Source organism: Varroa jacobsoni, unplaced genomic scaffold (assembly GCF_002532875.2).
Source record: "Varroa jacobsoni isolate VJ856 unplaced genomic scaffold, vjacob_1.0 contig05816, whole genome shotgun sequence".
NCBI classification, from domain to species: Eukaryota; Metazoa; Arthropoda; class Arachnida; order Mesostigmata; family Varroidae; genus Varroa; species Varroa jacobsoni.
This window is the reverse complement of record NW_019215731.1, coordinates 1-6,143: the sequence shown is the minus strand read 5'-3', so window position 1 is coordinate 6,143 and position 6,143 is coordinate 1. Positions and strand designations below refer to the sequence as shown.

General features: G+C 42.5%; 1 long non-coding RNA gene and 1 pseudogene across 1 annotated transcript; both read right to left on the bottom strand.

The window, feature by feature from the left end:
• Window positions 1-29: 29 nt before the first annotated feature.
• LOC111273278 (branched-chain-amino-acid aminotransferase, cytosolic pseudogene) lies at window positions 30-1,899 on the bottom strand (annotated as a pseudogene).
• Window positions 30-4,688, bottom strand: LOC111273279 (uncharacterized). Its single transcript, XR_002687917.2, has 2 exons — window positions 4,634-4,688; window positions 30-215 (listed from the first exon to the last, which is right to left on the bottom strand). It is a non-coding gene; the product is annotated as an uncharacterized LOC111273279 (long non-coding RNA).
• Between the last annotated feature and the right edge of the window lie 1,455 nt (window positions 4,689-6,143).

Genomic DNA, 6,143 nt, shown 5'->3' with positions numbered 1-6,143 from the left:
ATTCAAATTTGCTATTTAAAAAAATTCGATTTCACGAAAGTGTTTAATTCAATTTAGTTTTTCTTGTCCATGTATAGGCCGCACGATCTAATTAATGGTCAATGCCATTCCTTGCTGACCGATGACGTAGACCTACGAAACTCCGTGTACACGCTCCGTACATTCCGTACACTTCATCCGCAAACGTTTCAGGATGCGACTCGACAAGTTCAAAACTGTAGAAGAAATCCCGTTACAAATATTAGGTTTCATTAAACTTCGAGAACATCTGTACGTTAAGTCACGGCAAAGGATAAGCTAATTTGCCTAGCCCACAAATGGACAACTCTATGTGTGAGCATGTTCTTCAACCACAACCGACCAGGGGTGGTCGACCACCCCGTACTGAATATCTTGTAGGCAACGCATAATTCTCGTATGTAATTGCTCTTTGCTCTCCATTGTCGGGATGAAGAGGTCCTCCGTGCAGCTGTTAGTTCTGTATAAAATTCGCTTGATCGGCAAGATAACACATGCCGTGCCACTTCCAAACATTTCCATGAGCCGGCCTTCTCTATGGGCCTCGCGTAACTCACTCATAGTTATCATACGTTCACTTACTTTAAATTCATTCCATTCTCGAGCAATGTCAAGTACCGAGCGACGTGTAATACCCGGCAGGATGATACCATTCAATGGAGGTGTAACCAGCTCGGGGGTATCATCTTTGTCGCGCAAGAACACGAACACGTTCATGGCGCCCACTTCGGTAATCTGTGCGTTATCACCAAATAGCCAAAGCACCTGTTGTAGGCCCAAATTTTCCGCCTCGCTCTGAACCGACAACGTGGGAGCATAATTGCATCCAAGCTTTCTATCCCCAGTTCCCCCGGGCCACGCTCGCACGTATCGTGGATCAGCTAGAAGACTAATTGGCATAACGCCTGTGCCATAATATGCATCAACTGGGCCCATTATCACGTAGAAATACGCCTCATTGGATTTACCTAGACCCAGTGTTGGCTCGATCCCAAACAACGTTGGCCGTATATAGAGCGAACTCATTGGAGTACACGGAACCCAACCACGGTCAACATCAACAAGTCGCATGAGACAGCGGAGAAATTCCTGTGCATCAAATGTGGGTAGCTGAAGCCTATCGGCGGAAGCGAGCATTCGCTCAATATTGAGCTCTGGCCGGAAAAGTCGAATACGTTCGTCCCGTCCACGATAGGCCTTTAAACCTTCGAACAGCTCTTGTGCGTAGTGGAGAACTTTTGCTGCCGGATGCAGCTGTATCAAGTGGAAGGGAACGATTTTCGGCTGACCCCATCCAGATCCAAGCTTCCAGTTGCTTTCAAGCATATGGTCCGAAAAAATCGTGCCAAAGGGGAAGTGTTTAGCCTGTGGTCTATTCAGGCAGGGATTCTTCGGTGACTCCTCGATCTTAAGATCTTTGTAAAAAAAAGTATGATTACAATTCGATTCTGCGTTCCGAGAGCTGGAGGTCGAACAATAACGATTGCTGCCGTTCCAAAACAGCTTCGAGCTGGCCGACGGGCTAATCCACGAACACGAAAACCCTCGTAATTTTAACAGGCAGGGTGTTGCTGAAACAGTGTCACTTGGGGACGAGATAAAAGTCGAAGAATAGTTCCGGCGGCCATAGTTAAACGACCACTTATTAACGACGCCGGGAAGAGTTAGGCGTTTCAAGAATAAGCTGGAAACAGGTGCAAAGCTCACAGGCCAATGACATTTGGCGATAATGACGTCTCGTAGACGTGCGTTAATCACATGCAACATTTAATCTTAAAGCTACAATGTTAAGTAAAATAAGTCTGAGCTTAGCTCCGTCGTAATAGCAATTTGCTTCGTTTCTACAACAGCTTAGATTTGTAAAAAGTAAGACTAGTACCGGTATACGCATCACGTAAGTGCTAACAACGTAAAATTGAATGATCTACATTTTTTTTTTAGGAATGTGCATGTCCTATAACCCATGAAACGATGCGAAACTCTCTCTGTAGCCGCAGGTGAGTGTCTAATAAGCCTAATAACGACAAAAATGTTGCTTTTTTTTTCTAACCAAGGCTCGATCTGAAGTTTCCCCTGTAAATATTTCTCAGCATCTGTAAGGAAGTGCGCACACTTGGTCTCAAGACACAGAAACCGCTAGATGTCACTCTGATTTTGATGTGATGTTTGGAACACACGTGCTACGTTCTGAAACGAAGCAGCCATTTTTAAAGGTATTAACCCAAACAGTATGAGGGTGGAGCTATGTAAACGAACCCAGATTGTTTTTGTCCTTTTTTCGTCGAAAACTAGTTTACGCGCTACATAATGTCTTTCGAGACTATGATTACTGCTCTGGAGCTGCAGCTGATTTTTTGCAAGCCACGATATCGCAGAAACAAAGTACAACGTCAAGTGTCCTTTCTAATTCACTCGATGGTTTGGCTGCTTTATAACGTTTGTAATGAATATATCTGAGGAAATAAATGCAATTAATGTAGGCAGGCACACGTGAATGCGAAGGTCTATAATTTATGTGAGAATTTTCGCCAAAAAAATCGTCGATTTTTTCGCTCGTTTACGGTAGACGTTGGGGTATCTTGCGAAGTAGCCAAGTGGATCGAGGGGTTCAAATATAGCTATATTTTGCGTACTCGATATTTGATAATTATCGTGATTTATTTCCGACGGATATTCTTATGAACGGGGAGCGATAAGCTAAGCTGGAGAGCGGTAAAGGGACCTCTCCAATGATGAACGAGCCCTTGGGGCACTCGATGCCCACACCCAACAAGACGCTTTATTTTCTTCTCAAAGAACCTACCACCTGATGGGCAACTATGGCGGGCGCACGGTCAGCGTTCTTAGTCTAACGTTAACGTAGGGAATATAAGATAGAGAACTTTTTACCGAGAAATCTAACTAGTCGTGAATTTACGCGTTTCATTAATTGTCATTATGATATTAGCAAAGTTTTTTGTTATAAGCAAGCTAAATTCTATGTGTGCCGCGAACTAGGTGTTACACACAATACCGTGAGTGTACGGAGTCGAGAAGCACGAACGAAAGGAAGCGTAAAACTGTCTTCAGAGACAAAATTTACTTTCATTACATTATGCAACAATGATCATGTTGTTCGGACTTACATATGATCACGCGAAACGCAGAAAGTATACCTCCAAAAGGAGCATTCTTTCCTCGATGGGCAGACCTGTGCTAATATCGCTAGCCGCCGATGGGTTGGTCAGGTGAGCTCCAACTTGGCGATTATGTCATAGTTAATCTATAGCACGAAAATAACTCTGCTACCTTATTGTTCACATAAAAATGAGTTAGATGGAGGAAAATAGTCGAAATGTAGTAATCGGAACCTGCTGGTTCCGATACGTTCATTGTAACGGCACTCTTTTGAGTGCGTGATTTAACGTGTTCAAACTGTGCTTTTAGTTATAAAGACCAGGTCGAAACTTTTTGTTCTATCTTCTATTCGTATAGTTCGATGAAAATGAAACAATGCTTTAATTCATCTAGCATCGATAGTGATTGAACCACTCTACAAAATCTGGACCTGTATAAATTGCCCCTTTGACCGTTATTTCTCGCACCATAGACGGTTTTCGGTTGAAAAACCAAGATAACACGGCGTATCGAACACAATGCGCAGTGTCAGTAGCTGCGTACGCTATAAGATCAACGTCAGTATGAGTAATGTGTGCATAACCTGTTCATATCATGGAGTCTGGCGGTAGACGCCTCCTTTTTCGGCAGAAGCCGCCGCATTGAGACAGATATTCTACAAGGTAAACGAGGCAGACCATCTTCTGCCCATAAATTAATCCCCACAATAGTCTATGAAAATAATAACAGTGGTAATCATAACAGTTCCTGAAGGCGAAAGGCGCAGGACGGCTTTTTTCTATTCGATAAGATTTAGGCTACATAGCTTTGGCGGTATACATAGTCCCAATGCAAGCTATTCTTGTGAAGAAAATAGGCCCACGTGGATTGCAGATGGCAGTATGGACGACAATCATAGAGCATACTGGACAGGTTCAATCTTACTTAAAATATAATAATAATAGCGCATTAACAGTAGTAATAACAACTAGGGAACACAAGCCGCTGGCAACTATGCTGTTTTGGCTGTGAGTAATTTCGCAAATAAGGCTTATGAATAAACCTTCTGAGATGAAAATGTATGTGTATACGTCCTTTTCCTTTCCTTATTTTTTTTTATTTATTTTACTTCCTACTAGGTGTGCCATCGCAGTCCTCCTTCTGTATAAGCTGGCGCGCTCAGCTCTTATTGGGTGTATATTGATACTCGATACGATAGCTATCGGTTCACCGTTGAAAACGCTTTTTTAAAGAACAGATTAATAAACTAATAGGTCTGCTTGTAGATGTTCTCCGGTCGCTGTAGTCGTTCATCGGCTCTTAGAGTTTGAACCCGTTATTGTTATTATACCCGAAACCCGCTTCCTTTTTCTGGGGCGAATATTTGGATAATAAGTAGTTAAACAAATTATGCTGCGGCCTAAAACTTTAAAGGATGTCATGTACGAGTAAAAATACTAATTTTAAATCGAACAACGTACCGAATAGTGATTGATAGTACCGAAATCCAAATACTTACAATAGAATCGCTTTAGTCTAGAGGAAATCTTCCCACGTGTGAGTTCCACAATCCTGAAATGTAAACCTAACCTCTAACTCATTGAAGTCATATTTTGCATACATTATGACCATGATATGACCTGTAGCTCTTATTACTAAAAACCGATAAGTAGTCTAAGACGCATCTACCATGTTCCGTAATTGTGTCACGTAAATTTGGTACCTATTTATGCATTTAATAAAAACAAATTCTTAGTGTGTTACCACGACAATAGATAGGATAGGATAGGAAGCCTTAAATATATTCTTTTCCAAACGGAGAGATTCATAAACGTTTTACTTCACTGAAAGTTGCATCATAATTCTTAGCCTTAAGTGCAGTGCTGCTGTAAACTACTGTTTTAGATGAATAATTGTAAAAAAAAAACTTACATACTTAGAAATTGTCAACTTTAATAGCATTGGTAATTAACTACTAGTTGATCCCAGTCGCTTTGACACATGTTATTAGTAAGAAGGGAGCGTTGCAGTAGTCAATAAAATACAGAGACTTTGTGAATGAAAATCTTGGTCAATTTAAGCGCCCGTCTCGACTAGCCGAACCCGCACTACAGCCCCTTCTTGACACGCTCGCGGGCTTTGGTTGCTGAGTAGTAGTAGTAGAATCCTAGTTCCAGAGGCAGGCAGTTCGATCATCGATATATGTGCGTTGAACGTAAATAGATACAGGATAAAGTTCCTGGGTGAAAACTATTCTTTATCAAGCATTCGTGCTCACCTATGAATGGAAAGACGACCTTACTGTCCAAGTTGCAGCTGCGCGAACTGTTAGCTTCGTCGCGACGTTTAGATATAAGCAGGCTTCCGGAACGCAGCCACGAAGTTCTTCCTGTACCTGACATCAAGAATGCCAGAACCTACGTGCAACACCTGGTTAATATTATCCAGCCTACTGCCCCTCCTCCCGGAAGCATACGCTATTGAACTATATTTCCAGCCTCGTCCGGAGGGCTTACGGCCAAGATACAGCCAGAGTTCTACCCTTTGGCTTCCTCTTAAAAAACAGTTTGTCGAAATGCCCCTTATCGAAATCCTTTGTAGAAATCCATTTATATCCGATACAAAACGTCAGGTATATAAAAGGCTAGCGCGTTAGGGTAGTTCGACCACTAGCTCAATTAGCTCCTCGTTCGTTATGAATCACTTGTCGGAGATGTTCGTGTCAGGGCATATGATACTGCGTGTGGTGTCTTTTGGGCCGATACGTGAAAAGAAGATATATCAATACAACTCGATATCCTCTTGATTTCACAGTGCAGGAACCAATGCAATGTACTGGGGGCTTACGCAGTTAGAAAGCCGTCAGTCCGATAGGTCTGCAATGAGCGTTTCAGATGCGCCGTCGTTCTTGCACCGCGTTTGACGGCACTAATCAATAAGTAATTACAGGCTGCTACACCTTAAGTCCAGTAGAAAGATGCTGCAAGTTAGCAATTTCTGAATCCGACCCGACCCGACCCGACCCGACC